Source organism: Vulpes lagopus, chromosome 7, assembly GCF_018345385.1.
Source record: "Vulpes lagopus strain Blue_001 chromosome 7, ASM1834538v1, whole genome shotgun sequence".
Lineage (NCBI taxonomy): Eukaryota > Metazoa > Chordata > Mammalia > Carnivora > Canidae > Vulpes > Vulpes lagopus.
In genome coordinates, this window is record NC_054830.1 from 118,131,800 (window position 1) to 118,149,536 (window position 17,737).

The window sequence follows — 17,737 nt, forward strand, 5'->3', positions numbered from 1 at the left end:
GGGTATAATAAAGTGCAATATAGGTGCAAAAGGCACAACACAGTCATTTAAAAAATAGAAGCACAACAGTAAAGTAATAAAATAATGAGAGGCGAGTTATTTTCTGGGCACCATTGTTTTAAAGAGGACCTGTTGTACAGTTAAATAACACTAACTTCCTCATCGTAAGGCCCTTTGTTGACATGAACTCTGAGTGCGAGATGGCTTTCCGACAATACCCTCTTGTCTGTGTGGCTGTAAAGATCACTCTGGTGGGGACCAGAAGTTTGAGTGGTTCTGTGAATGGGTGAGACTTGATTCTGGAAAAATGAATGGGATTCTTAGATACCTGATGTATTGCACATGAGAGCAGGCTAGGAAGCTGGGAAAAAACAAATTATTCTACTGTGGCATTTTAGCACTTATTCCTTGTCAGGTGAGCTCCCATTTGGCCATTTTTAAGCACAGGACAGATCTGGGTGAGCCTAGGGAAGGGGGTGAGGTGGGAGGGCTTCCCTCAGCATGTGAGTCCAGCAGCGTGCATTGGTGAACATCCTCTAGAGGGTTTAGAGGTCTCTGAAGCTTCCAGAGAACCAGTTTGCAGGGCCAAGGAGTAATTATAGCAATTTACCCTTTCAATTAAAATTTGCTTGGGTGGCTGGCTGCTGGTTTCAATCTTTTTTTTCAGTCACTGAGAGACACAATGAAGAATGGGTAGATGGTTCGATGGATCGAGGCAATACAGGAGCAGTAAGTGGGGAGTGCCAGGAGGGCCCTGGGATGTGCTGGTGGGTAAATGAATTAATGCGGGGAGGTTCTGTCCCTCTCCTGCTTTGGACACAGGACCCACACTGCAGGCCCATTGCTTCGTTCTGATTGGGCCATATGATTTTTTTTTTAAAGATTTTTATTTCTTTATTCATGGGAGACACAGAGAGAAGCAGAGGGAGAAGGAGGCTCTCTGCAGAGAGCCTGACGTAAGACTCGATCCCAGGGCCTCAGAATCATACCCTGAGTTGAAAGCAGAAGCTCAACCACTGAGCTACCCAGGAGGCTCAGGCCATGTAATATTTTAAATGTTAATTTGGGACTTGACAAATCAGACCTTTCACATAAAAACCTGCCTTCTGATTATCTAGAAATGCTGGGAGGTAAGAGCACATGGGGCAGTGGTGGGAGCAGAGACTTGGTAAGCATTGCTCCTTTCAGATGAGGGGGCCTATTCTCCCTAGGTCTTTGCATCTGAGGTTTGGAGTCCTGCCTTTTCAAAACTGCTTCCTCCCTTAGCAGGAAAAAATAGCTGATATTTATTGATGCCAGGCCTTGTGCTAATTTCATGATACACAGGAACTCATTTGACCTTCACAACAGTCTCATGAGGTAGCTCCCACCACCACCCGCATTTCACTGATAAAGAAATGGAGGCCAAGGTACATGAAGTAACTTTGCCCAGCTCACACGTCCAGAGACTGCACCATTAGTCATCTCAGGGGAAGGAGATGTCCATGTAGTCAGCCACATGCTGTTAGCAGTTCTCAGCTTACAGTAGTGTTTCACTTTAAACCTTCACTCCTACAGTTTGGCATGGACATCACATTGCTGCAGATGGGCCATATGTACTAAGCCTGGGTCAGTGGGTCCTGAACACCAGTGGTGTCTGTTAAAAATGCTTCTTAGGAGGGGCACCTGGGTGGCTCAGTCAGCTAAGCAGTCTACTCTTGATTTAGGCTCATGTCGTGATCTCGGGATCCTGGGATCGAGCCCTTCGATAGGCTCCATGCTCAGTGAGGGGTTTGGGGGGTGTGTGGTCTCTCTCTACCTCTGCCCCCCTCCCCACTCTGTGCACATGTGCTCTCTCTCTCTTTCTCAAATAAATCTTTAAAAAAAAAAGAAAGAAAAGAACCACATCTTGAGATACGTGGAGTAGGACGCATCCCACCATTTTTTCAGTGTCAATGGCATTTTAATATTAGTAACACTAGGTTAAAATGAATAGCTGAGATACTCTTGAAATGGAAAAGTAAGCATAAAATGGCAACGGCTAATGGCTTGCAGGTTAGGAAGGCATTTGGATATGGGCAATGGTGCTCTGCTTTCACCTAGGTGTTGTGGCTTATAACATTAAATGCATATATAAAATGTACAATCTATCGTGAAAGGAGTGGAGAACAAAGAAGAGTGCCAGCTAGTGAGGGTGTGTGTGTGTATGTGTTATGGTCTAAAGGCATCCCCCATCTCCAAATCCATATGTTGAAACACTATCCCCCCAATGTGATGGGGTGTGGAAGTAGGGCTTATGGGAGGTGATTAGATTTTGAAGAGTCATGAGGGCGTGTGGTGAGATGGGTGCCCTAGTAAGGAGGGGCTCTGGAGTGATCCCTCTCTGCCATGTGAGGACACATTCCTATGTGCAAGCCAGGAAGAGAGTCCTAGAGTCTGAATCAGCTGGCACCTTGATCTTTAACTTGTCAATCTCCAAAACTGGGAGAAACACATTTCACTTGTTGAAGCCTCCCATCTCAAGCAAAGACTGCGAGTGTCTGCATGAGGTGACTCCCTCCTCAGGGGCAGGCGGTGGGACAGGAACAGGACATTGGGAAGGAGGACATGGATTTCCCTGGAGAGCAGAGAGCTCAGTTTGGGAGCTAGGCCTTAGGGCAGGGAATGATCTCCAGGGTCTAGCAGAAATGGAGGTGAGTGCCACAGCTTGTGGATGAACAGAGAAACACCATAGGACTGAAAGTGTTTTCCGCCACCACTCAGTGCCAGGCTCCTGTTGTACCGGAAGGCAGGCTTTGCTGCCGCGCGCCAGCTGCAGGTGAGGATTTTTATGTCAGTCTCTTGATCACTGAAAGTCAGCAGTTGGTTAAAAGTTTTCTTAAATGTTGCTAAAGCCAAGTAAAGCGGTGGAGTTCAGTTTTACTTGTGATTATCGCTGGTGCCTGTGCCTTGGTGGCTTAGCTCTGGCAAGGTCTCAGGTGACACAGGAACGAGGGAGGGAGCTCCCAGTTAGGGGCATCAGCACTGCCAAAGACCGGAAGGAACCCCAGGCAGGACAGAAGCACAGAGGAGGCATGGGAGCTGGTGACAGCAGAGGTGTCAGATGGTGAGAACACCACCCAAGGGAGGATGGGGCCCAAGTCATGATAATCTTAGGATCATGTCATGTAAGACCTTGGGCTGTATCTTAGGAGCATGGTTGCATATAGTTGGCATAGAGGCTTGGACTGTGCCCTTCACAAACAGACGTCTAAATCCTAACCCCTGGTACCTGTGAATGTGATCTTATTTGGAAACAAGGTCTTTGCAGATGAAATTTAATTAAGAGTCTCAAAATGAGATCATCTTGGCTTGACTAGGTGGGTCTTGAATCCAATGACTAATGTCCTTATAAGAGACAAGAATGGGAGAATGGAGACATACACACCCTAAAGAGAAACAGAGGGGAGAAGGCTGAGCAGAGAATCAGGTGAACTCCCTACAAGCTGGGGAACACCTAGGACTTCTGGAGCCACCAGAAGTGAGGCAACACCTTGACTTCTGGCCTGCAGGACAGTGAGAGACACGTCTCTGTTGGTTAAACCATCAGGTTGTTCAAGCCACCACACACTGGGCTTTCATATAAGATTCCTTGGGAAACTGCAGTGGTAGGTGAGGGAGAAGCATAGGAAGGTTGTGGAGTAGGGAGAGATGGGCTAAACTGGAGGTGCCATCCCTTCAGCTGCTATTCTGGAAGGAAGCAGGCAGTCACCATGGGAGTCACCATGGGAGTCCAGATGAGAGTTGGTGTGGTCCCTGACGGTGCCACCAGAGATAGAGCCTTATGTGTAGGAGGAAATATTGGCAGGGCTTGGTGACGACTCTGTGATGGGTGCCACTGAGGGTGGAAGGTGGTGAGAGAGCAGAAGAAGGCCAAGATCTGTGATGTTAGCCTCTCTGGGATTATGGCAATGGCAGTCACACCTTCAGAAACAGAAACTGTAGGAGAAGTAGGTTCAGGAAGAAATATGAGAGGGTCCATTGTTGACATATTGACCTTGAAGTGACAGTGGGCCATAGGCACACACAGGACTAGTAAGCCTGCTCTTTCTTTCTTCCTTTCATCTATCCACCCATCCATCCACCCATCCACCCATTCATCCATCCACCCATCCATCCATCCATCCATCCATCCATCCATCCATCCATCCATCCATCTTCCTTGGAGATTTTGAAAGGCTATCAGAGGAAAGGCTCTAAGGTGATACGGGAAGGGTGGATGAGCCATTAGCCTGGGGTGTATTTCTGTTGAGAAAAGCAATGTGCTTCTCGTTTTTCTTTTGCTTTTCATTCTACTTTTAATTGTGTAGGAAACAAGCACATACCTTGGGGGGAAAAGTATGACTCCGTTTTGTAGGCAGCATTGGTTACTTTTGCCTTCTTAGCCTCTCTTCACTTTCTCTGACCACAGCACCCCAATTTTTTGTTGTAGAATTACTTGGTCTCTTCTCACCCCCTATCACCCCATGCCAGGAGCCCCAGGATCACCACAGTCTGTCAATCAGAGCATTGGAAACTTGCTGGCTACAGTGACTAGTTTGTGAAGGTCATGTGACCTGAGATAAGGCAGTGACAGTTCTGGCTGGGGCATTTTCCTGGAGTTAGCATGAAAGAGATCCATGTAGTAGGTGCGCTGTTCAGCTGGTAGCATGTAACTGGAGGTGTAGGAGGGCATCTGAGCCATGACACAGGAGATCTTTCCAGAGATTGAAGGGGATACAGAAGAGAGCAGATCTGAGAGATGAACAGGGAGGTTCCTGATGGCTTTGAGCCTCCCAATCTCCTTTTGCCTGAAGCCAGTATGAGGTAGCATTTCTTTTGCGACTGAAAAGGGTACTGATTAACACACCAGTAATATATAGCTCTCCGCTAGCTGCTGGGGCCAGAGTGGATTTCTTGAGCAGTGAAAATGCTGCACGTCAGCACACACAGGATTATGTATTGAGGAAAAGAACCTCAAACCAAGCTTTCGGGGCCGTGGTGTGAGGAAGGCCAGTATCTTCTCCAGAGAAAGGAAAGCTGTCACAGCAGAGGCAAGTGAAATGCCTTTTTCCCCCTTTCCTGCTAAGTTTGCCTGTATTTCCCTTGACAGAAAGTTACAAAATGATTCTTTTCAAGGCTACAATTACTAATTGGTCTGCCTGGGAAAAATTGCATCAAGTACCTCTACAACTTCATTACTGTCAAGCTTTCTTTCGTATCTCTGGCAAAAACAGCCAGTTGGAAATGTGTGGGTACACATTTTAAAGCTATAACAGAAAAGTTTGATGCTTGTATGGGTATTATTTCATTGTGCTTCAAGATATTTCCTCTAGACTGGCTAATTAATGTTAATTTTTCCCTCTGCTCTGACAGTACTGTTCCATTAGACATTTGACTTTGAAAGAGGCTAACTAGGATCTCTTTTAGCTTTGCATGTCACCTGTTGTACATGATTAAGCATTAAAAACATGGTGCCAATGACATGTTTTTCTTCTCTCAGTAAAACGGAAACTGTCAAATTAGGAAGGTGTCATTGGCTTTGGAGTCTTTAGAAACTAATCCTCTCCTATTGTCAAAATAAGAATGCCTTGGACCGATTCCAATATTGCTATATAATTTCTGCTCTGTTCCTGGGAGATGTAGATGTGTGTGTAATTAACAATAGCTTCTCCCCATTAAATCAGTCTACTTTGATGGGAAAAAAAGGCCATTAGAAATTGAGAAGCAATCCCAAAATCTAGACTTATAAACCAAAGTAGAATGTATGAAAAAAAGATTCCATTCACTGATAAGTTCATTCCTTAAGGGATCTCATTTTTGTCAGCATGGGATGGCCTTGATAACCTGACATCTAGGGAACTTAGAGGTTCCAACTGGTTTTAGGTGTGTGTTCTCATGTTTACAACTTTAGGAGTCCTTTTTTTTTAAATTGAAATTTTGTTTCTTTTTAAAATTGAGATATAATTGAAAATTGACTATTATATCAGTTTTAGGCAGATAACAATGATTCCATATTTGTATATTTTACAAATATACAAATGATTTTTGAATACATTTTTGAATACAAAAATGATTCTCACGTTAAGTCTAGTTAATAGCTGTCACTTTAGTTAACAGATTTTCTCTTGTTAGGAGAAATGTTAAAATCTACTCTTTAGCGACTTTCAAATATGCAATACGGTATTTTTAATCATGGTTGCCATACTATGTATTATATCCCTGTGACATTTATTTTGTAACTGAAAGTTTATACCTTTTGACCCCCTCCACCCATTTTGCCCACCCTGTCTTTGGTGAGCACCAATCTGTTCTTGGTATCTGTGAGCGTGATTTTTTCTTTTTAAGATTGCACGTGTAAGTGGTATTTGTCTTTTCCTGTCTGATTTATGTCACTGAGAATACTGTCCTCAAGGTTCACTCATGGCAAGATTTATTCTTTTTTTATGGCTGAATAATATTCTATTCTATACATGCATGCGTGTGTGTACAGTATGCATACATGTATTTTTTAATACACACACTTTATGTATATACATATTGCATTTTTGATCCTTTCATCAATTGATGGACACTTAGGTTGTTTACATATTTATTATAAATAATTTTGCAGTGAATATGTAGTGTATATATATATATATATTTAATATTTTCATTTTTTTGGACAAATATCCAGAAATGACATTGCTGGACAATGTTTCTAATTTTCAGTTTCTTGAGGAAACTACATGCTGTTTTCTGCAGTGGCTGCACTATTTGCACTCCCATCAATAGTACACGAGGGTTCCCCTTTCTTGGCAACCTCACCAACACTTGTTTTTTCTTGAGTTTTTCATTTTACCCATTCTGACAGGTGTGAGGTATTATCTTCTTGTGGTATTAATTTGTGTTTCCCTGATGATGAATGATGTTAAGTATTTTTTCTCCATACCTGTTTGCCCTCTCTGTATTCTCTAGAAAAATGACTAAAATCAGATTCTCTGCCCATTTTTTAATTGAATGATTTGTTTGCTGATTTGTTTTTTGCTATTACATTAGATTTTTTTGGTGATTTTTTATATGTATGATATTAACCCTTTATCAGATAATATGATTTACAAATACTTTCTTCCACCTGGAGGCTGATTTTCATTTTGGTGATGGTTTTCTTTACCATGCAGAAGCTTTCTACACTTGATCTTAGCCAAAAAGCTGAGAAGCGATATGCAGAAGCTTTTTAGTTTGATGTGGTCTTACTTGTTTATTTTTTGCTTTTGTTGCCTTTGCTTTCTGGACTCAGGTCCAAAATATCATCACCAGGATTGAAATCAAGAAGGAGCCTATGATGTTTGTTTTCTACTGGAAATTTCAAGGTGTTGAGTCTTACATTCAAGTCTTTAATCCCTTTGAGTCAATTTTGTATATGTTGTAAGATATATGATTTTTTTTAAAGATTTTAATTATTTATTTGACAGAGAGAGTGTGTGTGAGAGTAGGGGCAGGAAGCAGAGGGAGAGTGACAATCAGACTCTCTGCAGAGCGTGGAGCCCGCCTGTTCCCATGACCCTGAGATCGTGACCTGAGCCAAAATCAAGAGTTGAACCAACTGACTGAGTCACCCAGGTACCCCAAGATGTAAGATTCTTTTGCATGTGACTATCTAGTTCTCTCAACACCATTTATTGAAGAGACTGTCATTTCCTCTTTGTATGTTCTTGGCTCCTTTGTCATAAATTAATTGACCCTTGTGCACGGGTTTATTTCTTGGCCCTCTATTCCATTCCATTGATGTATGTGTTTGTTTCTACACCATTACCATACTCTTTTGATAATTAAAGCTTTGTAATATAGCTGGAATTCAGGGAGTATGATGCCTCCCCGCATCATGCAGTAGCAAAACTGCATTTGCTATTGAAAGTCTTTCATGGTTCCATACAGATTTTAGAATTGTTTGTTCTATTTCAGCTCTTGGTTTCATTGATTTTTTTTTTCTGCTGTCTGCTCAGTTTCTCTTTTATTTATGTCTGCTTTGATCTTTGTTACTTTTTTTCTTCTACTATCTCTGGGTGCAAAGTTCCTTGAGGTGCAAAGTTAGGTTGTTTATTTGAGATTTTTCTTGTTTCTTGAGGTATATCACTCTGAACTTGCCTCTAACAACCACTTTTGTTGCACAGGAGTCCTTGAAGGTAGGAATGGTTATCACCACAGCTCTAGAGTCCATAGAATTGTAGAATTTTTTTAAAGCTGGGAAGAGACTCACCCACCTAACCATTTAGTGTCATAGTTTTATTTTTTAAAGATTCTGGACCTCAGTGAGGTTGAGTTGAATGTTGCAAGGGTGAGACTAGGAGGCTGGACTCCTGGCACCTAAACTAATGAAATTTTCTGTAGACAAGCTGTCAGTATGTCAGCATTTGGGGGATCTTTGTTTTATGCCAGACACCATACTACACAGGAAGTACTGGTGATGTCATAGTGCCTGTCCTGGAGAAAATCATGTGGTAGTGGGAAGATGGGCATGTTAACGAACAATTCAAATATAGAGAGACAAACATCCAAAAAGAAGTATATGCCAAAATGTAAAGGGATTTCTTAGGGGAGGTGAAATTTGAAGTGAGTCTTGCCGGGTAAGTAAACTTTCTGCTCAGTGGAAGAGCAGCTGAAGTCTTTCCTCATGGGAGAGAAGTGAGCATGCCCAGATGTATGAAAGGTGAGGCATAATCATGGAGCCAGGTGGCAGACTGGCCACAGGGAATATATCTAGAGGTTATGGAAGGTTAGACTGGAAAGGCAGGAAAGAGTCACCCTACTTTGTATGCATTGTTAAGGAATTTGGCTCTTATTCTGAAGGCAGTGGAAAACCAGGAAAAGATTATAAGTAGAGGCCTGATTGGATTTGTGATTTAGAAAGATCATATTTTGGTAAATGTGGCCAGTGAATTAAAAGGAATGGAGCTGAGAAGTAGAAAGACCCATTAGGAACTGTCCTAGTGGTTTGTTTAATATGTGACACAAGCCCCAATGAGGGCAGTAGCCCTGGGCAGGAGGTAACCTGGGACATAAGATGATTGGGGAGACATTTAGGCAGGAGAATGGAATAGGGCTTGGTGACTAGTTGAATGAAGGAGTGGGGTGAGAAGAGCAGGAGTATGAGGCATGCTGAGTTCCATAGTTTGAGAAATCAGGGGTCTGATGGAGCCATTTCTCAGGCCACAAGATAGATAGAGGAAGAAGGAGCCGTATGTGTCCCAAGAGGGCGCTGAGGAAGTCCATAAATTGAGGATAATGCTTTCCTGTTATGCCTGATGCCATTATGTCCAGAAAGGGACTGCTACTTTCCAGCACAACCTTTTGGCTCTCAGCTACTGCTAGAGTCTAAACAGCTTACTACCTTTCTGTTTAGTTTTTATTTTGAGAAAATTAGGAAGCTCCGGCTCTTCTAAACTGGAGTTTTTATAGACTGTGTTCTCCACTGGTGTTTAAATGAAACCTTGCAGAATAGCCTGACATTTTGGCAAAAATGAACAAGTACTACATTTAGAGGTAGGTGACTATATTTGAGTGGATTTGTTTGACGACATATTGAAAGCAGAGGGCCTTGTGGCTAAAAGAGAGACCACTGACCTCTCTGTAATATAGAAAGTGCCTTAGATGTTTCTACGGTGTGTTCTTGCTTATTAAATAAAATGATGAACACCAGCATTTAAATTTATCTCCTCTAATCTCTGCTCAACAGGCAGATGGGATTCTCTTCTTTTCAAAGCTTAGGCACATGCTAAAGGTAAATGTATAGAACACATTAGATTCTCACTAAATTGGTATATGCTGCATTCTCGTGCTGTCAAAGCATTGTATGGATTTTCAAACAAACCATATATCCTTTCAGATGAAATCCTTATTACTGTTTGACATTTGGGTATGAAACTAGAATGGAAATCTGAATAGAAAGGCAGGTAAAAATGAACCGAGTTAAGCTGAAAGTGTTAACACCATTTAGTATAAACACACTTACTTGGCAGGCTCAGAAGTGATTGTCTAGTGACTTGATTTATTGCACTATGGGCCACCAGAGATGAAGAGGTTTGGAAGAAACTTAGAAAAAAAAATAACAGTCACTAAAAGTGGTTTTCAATACTGTTAGAGCAGCAGGACTGTTTTTTGAAATAAAACCACACAAACCATGAGTTATATCCAGAATCCAACAGAGGAGAGTAGACTGTGGCACTTAGAGCCTGGGTGGGGAAGGAGAGTCAAGCTCTGGGCCCCCATCCAAGCCCCCAGTACCTTTCCCAAGGAGACTAATGGAATGTATAGGACTACTCAGAGAATATTTTGAAAACCATTGATGAAGAAGAGAAAAGATGGCCATGATCTTCCACATCATAGAAGGTACAATTTCAATCTGGAATTGGCAATTCTCATGGTAATATTTGTCTGGATGTAGGTTTTAAAAGTTGCCTTTGTTCACCTTAAAAGGTGGTGTGCTCTCTCAGGCCAGCCATGGTTCTTCTTAGGTCTAGCTTGGCACATTCAGGCAAATTCTTGTGCCAAAGTCACATGGAAAAATTGCCTTATTCTGAAAATGTAAACGGGTTAAATAAATTCAAAGCAGAGGGAATTCATAGAGGCACCAGTGAGATTCTACTGTTGGGCTTCTGTCTTAGTGGGTATGAATCTTATTTCTAAACAGAAATGTCACCCTACCTTGCTCTTCTAAATTAAATGTATCTCTGAGGTCATATCTCATTGGACAAGCAGACAATTCAGTACAGCTGTTGCCTGAATTCTAATTCACTGCTGTCCCAGGGTCATGGGAAAGTTCCAAGAGTTTTGGGGTGAACAGATCATGTGGTACAGTTGTCCTGGTTATAGGTGAATTGCTAATGTTCTAGGACTGAATTTCAAAATCTATGGAATTTGTAGTGCTGCTTCTACAACTTTCTGGAGGCAAGAATGCTGCATGTTCCTAGGGTTTATCCAACTCAGGGTGGGTTTTCAGGGAGTTGATGATGCTACCACTCCAAGGTTCCCCGGGGATGGCTATAGGCATCCTCTACTAAATGATGAGACCTTCTGTAATGGGTGCTTGGGGTTTTGACCAAAGCATCATGAGACCATTTTTGCCTCAGTGGTTCCTTCATTTCTGACTCATTTTGGAATGTTGCTGCTCTTACCTAGCCTCATGATTTCTCCTTTTCTCTTGGTACAAGGCACTGTGTATCATGCAGAGCTATTTAAAATATTGGCAATATCACAGTTCCTCCCTGCCCCCCACATCTCTCTTCCAGGATTTGTTTTCTATAATAGATGTGCTGGCTCTTTTTTTACTGGCACATTTAATATAAGCTGCCTGGCAGTAAATACTGCATGGTGCTACAGATTGCCTCCAACCTGATTTCTTAATCCTTAGCTTGTTCCAATACTTGGATGGCTGAGTTAGCACATGGGATGCCATAAAACACTTGGGCTGGTCTGAGCTAGAAAGACAAAAAAGCCTTCCTGATTCTCTAGATTTCCTTTCAGAAGACTTTATTTTTAGAGTTAGAGATAAACAGATTGAAGTTTATGCAAAAGGTAAACTTTGAAGTCTAGCCTGCTGAGACTCAGCAGAGCTTTAGGTGTTGAATGTAATCATCACTTGTGGTGAGTTTGGGTCGCCATCTTGGAAGCTGCCTGCTTGTGTGTCATCATAGACGGGAAGGCTTTTTTTTTTTTTTTTTTTTTTTTTTTTTTGACGGGAAGGCTTTTTAAAAGCCTTACCACCTGTAGGCCACTCTGAAATCACACTGGTTTCAAAAGCCATTTCTCCATAGAAAATGTGAGGTGGTGTAGGGAAGATGTGAGACTATACAAATCCCATGGACAAATTCGTTGAGGAAAAAATAATGAATAAGTATCAGAAAATTTTAAAATCCTAACAATTGCACAAGAAAGGAGTTGATTTCATTCAAGAAGATTTCTAATTTGTAGCCCTGTGGAAGGCATATGGGAAATCAGTATTACTGACACATCTGGTACCACCTACTTAAGAAGTTGTGGAGAACACTTGCAGCCGCCCATTGAAATCACTTTTCTGTCTCTTTCCTAGATCTGGAAGCTGGCCAATGGCTGTCCAGATGCATTCTCTTTCCTAGCTCTCCTTGCTGTAAGATGAGGCCAGGTAACATAAAAGTGGTAGTGTTTAGTCTCATGCCAGGACCTCAGAATGGATTTTCTATTTTGGTACTAATATAAACAAGGAAAAGCAATCTGAAGTTTTATCATTTCCTTGAATCATGAAATCTTTAAAACACAGGTATTCTTAGAAAGACATCTTATCTATCAAAATGTAACAGCATGTGTGGATGGGGTGAACATCCAGCTTAAAACTATATTTTATTTTACTTATATTTACACCAGGTACTCAATCCAGAATAGTAGAAACTCTTTTTAAGGAATGATCATATCCTTAAGTCACTGAAAAATGTATGAGTTAAGGTAGGTGAGAAACCACTCTGAGAAATAGTGCAGATAGTCGGAGATTTTAATTGATAGCGAACGACCAAGGTCAGGACATGTCTCCCTGGCATGGGTTGGAGGGTTGGCATGGTGGTGGAATAGTCAGAGGTGACCTGGACATAGACAGGAGAAGGCTTATAGTCAAAAAAGAACTGGAAGGCCAGAGTTACAGGTGCAAAGATCAGTATCAATAGGCAACAGGGCTTAGAACAGAGGTCTTTGGGAAGAATCTAGCAGATTGGCACTTGGAGGAAGTAGATGTCAAAGGCAAAGCAACGCAGGTGGCTGCAGAGTCAGAGCAGGTGGTCAGCAGCACAGAGGGCCATGAAAACGAAAGAGCTAAGATGAAGAACCCAAGAGTGATGCCCAGGCAAGACTGACAGGAGAGGCTCAGCTGGAGGCAGCCCCCTTCAGCTAGGGCAGTTCCAGCCTTGCCAAGGGAGTCACCTTGGCTGTTGCATCTCTCCTGCCTTTGTCTTCTCCTGTGGAAGGAATTATGGCAGGAGTGAAGCTCCAAGAGTTCTCCGTTTTTTGTTTTTTTTTTAAGGAAAAAAATTCATTTTGTTCTTATCCCTTTTACACTTGTGAGAATGTACCAGAAAATAGTTGCTCCATCCTCTCCCTCTTCTTCCCCTTCCCAAGGGCATAGACCTAGGTATGTGTGGCGAGTCCTACACATGCACTGTGGTGTCTACATGACCAATGCAGAGATAGGTGAGCCCATCTCTGGGCACTATCGTGACAGGTCCTTAGAAACAAGAGTCAAGGTGAAAGAAGCATAAGGCACAGAATAAACCCCATTCCCATTGATCCATCCAAGAACCAGAAAGACGGACACTCATGAGGGCCGCTGAGAAGGGAAACCAACATGAAGGTAGAATGGTGGCCCAGTCAACAGTCCTGGTCACGGAGCTGGTCACCAGAGAAGATGATGGCTGATGGGAGGCCATAAGGGAAGGTGATCCCCCCAGCATTCCTACAATAAGGAAGGCGTGTGCTATCTTATGAGCACAGTAGTAATGGTGTGTGGCTTTCAGGACCCAAGGGCCCTTCAGCGTCAGCCCACATCCAAAGTCCGATGCTTTTTCGAAACACAGAAGTCACGCTGAGGTTAAATGAAAAGAAACATGTAACAATGCAAGTGACCCTTGACAGCCCTTGGGGGACCCACCTAGACTGTTTTTCTCAAGTTCCTTGAATTTCTAGATGAATTGCATTCCAGGAAGAGATGATTACAATGTACGGTAGATGATTCTCATTTCCAAACTGCAGTTAGGTTCCTGGAATCTTCCTGTGAGCAGGAGAGCTCGCCCTTTCAAATGGGAAATTAGCCCTCTTCTGATCACTCTTAGCAGAAAGTAGGCCAAAGATGTCTCTAGCATGGCAATGTCATTTTGAATTTCATGGTTACCCGCAGCAGCTTCGGTGGAAACTTGATTTACATCCGGATTCTCGTGATTTTGAAGATGAAGGCAGCTTTAGTTTAGGATTCTAATTTCCAATTAACAAACATATTACTTTACGATAACTCTGGCTTAATGACTAACAACTATGATTAGCAGAGGGTCAACTGTATTTGAAAGGGCAGGGCGATGCTCAGAGTCACGTGTCCTGCTTCCCTTAGAGATAACAATATCCACTCTTGTTATGAATTTTCATGAGAATTAATGCTGGGATTTGTGTCTTTGCTGAAGGTTTTTGAGGATTGAAGTAACATAAGCAAGCAAACAAATAGCTCTTGAAGCTTCATGTGGGAAAACTCTTAAGTTTATCACATCCTGTTAATCACGGGAAAACTGGAGCATGTGAGGTGGGGCAGGAAGAGTCACATAACCGGTTAGCTGTGCGTAGGTATAATGTTGTGACAGTTTTGTATCTTGAAGAGTATCTCAAAGTGGAAGACAGATACCCCAGTCGAGATTAGGAACAAATCGCATAAGCTCAGCTTCTTTCCTTCCTCCTCTTCTTGGTCTCCTGACACAAAGCTTTCCTCCCATTTGCAAACCTGGCATATTCCACGTGCATTTTTAGGGATTTAAAAGGAATCTTGCCAATCAGGTGGCTTTGTTCCTAAACTCTCATAGCACTTAGTTAAAAGTCCTGCCTCTGGGATCAAGGCTTTGGCTCTGCCTTGAATATTTAACAAAATTTTATGAACATGAGAGATTCTTCTGTTCCTTCCTTTACGCCAGTCCACATCTCCAGAAAATTCAGGAGAAGGGCACTTCCTGGGTAAGGCTTCCTGTTGTCTTCCAGAGACAAATTTCTTGCCAGTGTTCCTGATGATCTTTGCCTGAAGAGGAAGGGAGTTCCATTGGGAGCATGACTGATGTATTTAAGATAAAATCTGGCTTGCAGTTTCCCAAGAACAAGCACATTACTTTGTGACGAGCACATACCCTTGCAGCCTTGCCTTCGGTTTAGAGCCCAGTGACCATGAGGAACAGAGGTCAATATGGCAGGTCCTGTTGACTATTCCCTTGACACCTCCTCCTTCTAGAGTGTGCTCCTCCAGAAGTGTTCACCTGGAAAGCTGGAAACGACACCCGACACATTCCTTTTCAGTTAGGTGTGCCTCTGTCCTCCATTCTGCCAGGGAACACTCACTGGTGTGAGATTGGGAAGGAGGAAAAGAGAAAGAGTTGGGGGCTCCATGCATGGAGATCTAACCAGGTAGGACAAAGCAGTGCAGTTCTAGGGCAGGTGGCTGCAAAGACAGATCCTTGGGTCAGTGTTTTCTGATAAAAACGGAGGCCCATGCTGTAACCAAATCCTGTTACATATCACTTCACTGAAGTAGTTCTGGAAGCTGCTCCTTGAAAGTTCCATTTAGAGCCTGTGTTTTCAAATCCCCCAATGATTTTGTGAACTCTCTTACATCCTGTAATAATCCTCTTTCTCTTTCTACTATCTATAATGGATTCTGTTGTCTGCAACAGGACACATTAGTTGATAGAGAGGCAATCTTTTTGGAAAGTCTTAATGGAAGAATCCTTCCAGGCTTCTTACAGAGTCACACTTCAAGTTCTTACCTCTGTCTCTCTTCCATTCATACAGCTGGCCCGTACACCTTTTCTCTGTGGCTGTCATTATCTTTCCTTTGAATTCTGGGATCTCACTCTCATGATATCATCTTTGAGAAAAGAATGTGAATGTTTACACCCCTTTGACCCACTCAACTCATATCCATTTTAAGTTTCTTGTCGCTAGCCATGATAGACAGCAAAGTGGTGCTGCTTGTGAAACCACATGGGTGACAGATGTTAGGTTTCCTTCATGAGATTTTGCAGGAGCTGTTCTCTGGCCGCAATGAATTGGTCATAAGAACTAGAGGTATACAACGCTTGTCTCTTTTTTCACATACTTCTTAGGTGAGCTCCACTTAGTTCTTATGTCCTCTTTAATTCCTGAGGATGATCTTCCTTAAGATTACCTCTGCTAACAAATGAAGTGCCCCAGCAGTTACACCTGTGCCTTTGGATTCTAGAGGTTCAGTTACATATAAAGAGGTAGAGGGGGACGCCTGGGTGGGTCAGTGGTTTGGCGCCTGCCTTTGGCCCAGGGCATGATCCTGGAGTCCCTGGATTGAGTCCCACATTGGGCTCCCTGCACAGAGCCTGCTTCTCCTTCTGGTGTCTCTGCCCACGTCTCTACCTCTCTCTCTCTCTCTCATGAAAAAATAAATTAATTAAAAAAAAAAGAGGTAGAGGAATATGCATGTAATCCTGGTGTGGTTGTTGTCACCTTTGCCTCCTTCATCCCACCTTATGACACAGTCACCTCCAGTCACTCTGATACTCACTGACTAGCTTAACCAGACTTCTGGTCCCACATTTGATCTGCTCCTCACAAGCTGCTTGCAATTAGGGTATGGGCTTTTGAGCTCATCCCTCAGAGGTGTGTTATTTAGATAACTTTTTGTGTACCCTCTCTTTTCTAAGATTCTGGAGTTCTCAAGACCTGTTCAATCTTTTAGGAAGCAAAGTTTCAAACAAGTGTTTAGAAATGAAGAGGGTGTGCATGCAGACTTTGGACCCATGGGAATTTAGAAAACAGATTAAGACTCTTTCTTTTCCTTTTGAAGTCTTTAGACTCCTAGAATTCATAGTTCATATAGATTCAATGGAAGTCCAAACAGTGGGAAAAGGGAGGGGGTAGCACATTGTCAAAGGAGAGGTTACAGGTTAAAATAGAAGAGGAGGTTTTATATCTTTTTTAGCAGACAAAATCAGTGTATCTGTTTGGTTGCTGAAACTACACCACATAGACTCTGCTAATAATCACAGACTTATTTTTCTTCTATCTATACACTACCAGAGAACCATTGGCAATGTGGCAGAGCCAGGATTACATAATGCTCATAGTTACTTATATCTGTGCAAGCAAGGAACTATACTTTGAGGGAAATTTCAGGACCATCACCTTATACTTCATGATAAAAATAAAATACCTCTTTATGTTGGGCTATGGCAATTAAAGTGACTCTTTTGAAGGAGCACAGGGTGGTACAGTTTTTTATTTTTTTTAAAAAAGGGCATGGCTTTGGAGTGATTACTTCTGTTGATGAATCCTGGTCTATTACTTAATAGTGTGTTGATCTTGGTTAAATTAGTTACTCTCTTAGAACTTTGATTCACTACTCTTAAGTTGGAAATAATTATATTTTATATATAGTGACTTTCTAGGGTTAATGGGAGGATCAAATGACCTAGCAGTATATTTGTTGACACTATGTAAATAACAAGGTACTTTAACATATGGTGGTCAAATCGAACAATCTTGGTTAAAAAACAACAATATTTTCCGGTGAGAGTAACAAACTCCTTTTCAACTATAATCTCTGAATCAGTTAGCTTTTCAGTAAGTCTTGAAATTGTGTAACGTCAGTCTTCTGACTCTGTTTTTTCCCTCTAATATTGTGTTGGCTATTCTAGGTCTTTAACCTCTCCATATAAATTTTATTTTATTTTATTTTTTTTAATTTTTATTTATTTATGATAGTCACAGAGAGAGAGAGAGGCAAAGACACAGGCAGAGGGAGAAGCAGGCTCCATGCACCGGGAGCCCGACATGGGATTCGATCCCGGGTCTCCAGGATCGCGCCCTGGGCCAAAGGCAGGCGCCAAACCACTGCGCCACCCAGGGATCCCTCCATATAAATTTTAGAATCTTTTGTCAATATCCACAAAATAGCTTACTGGGATTTTGACTGGGATTGGATTACTTGAGATGGAAGGAACTGACATCTTGACAATATTGACTT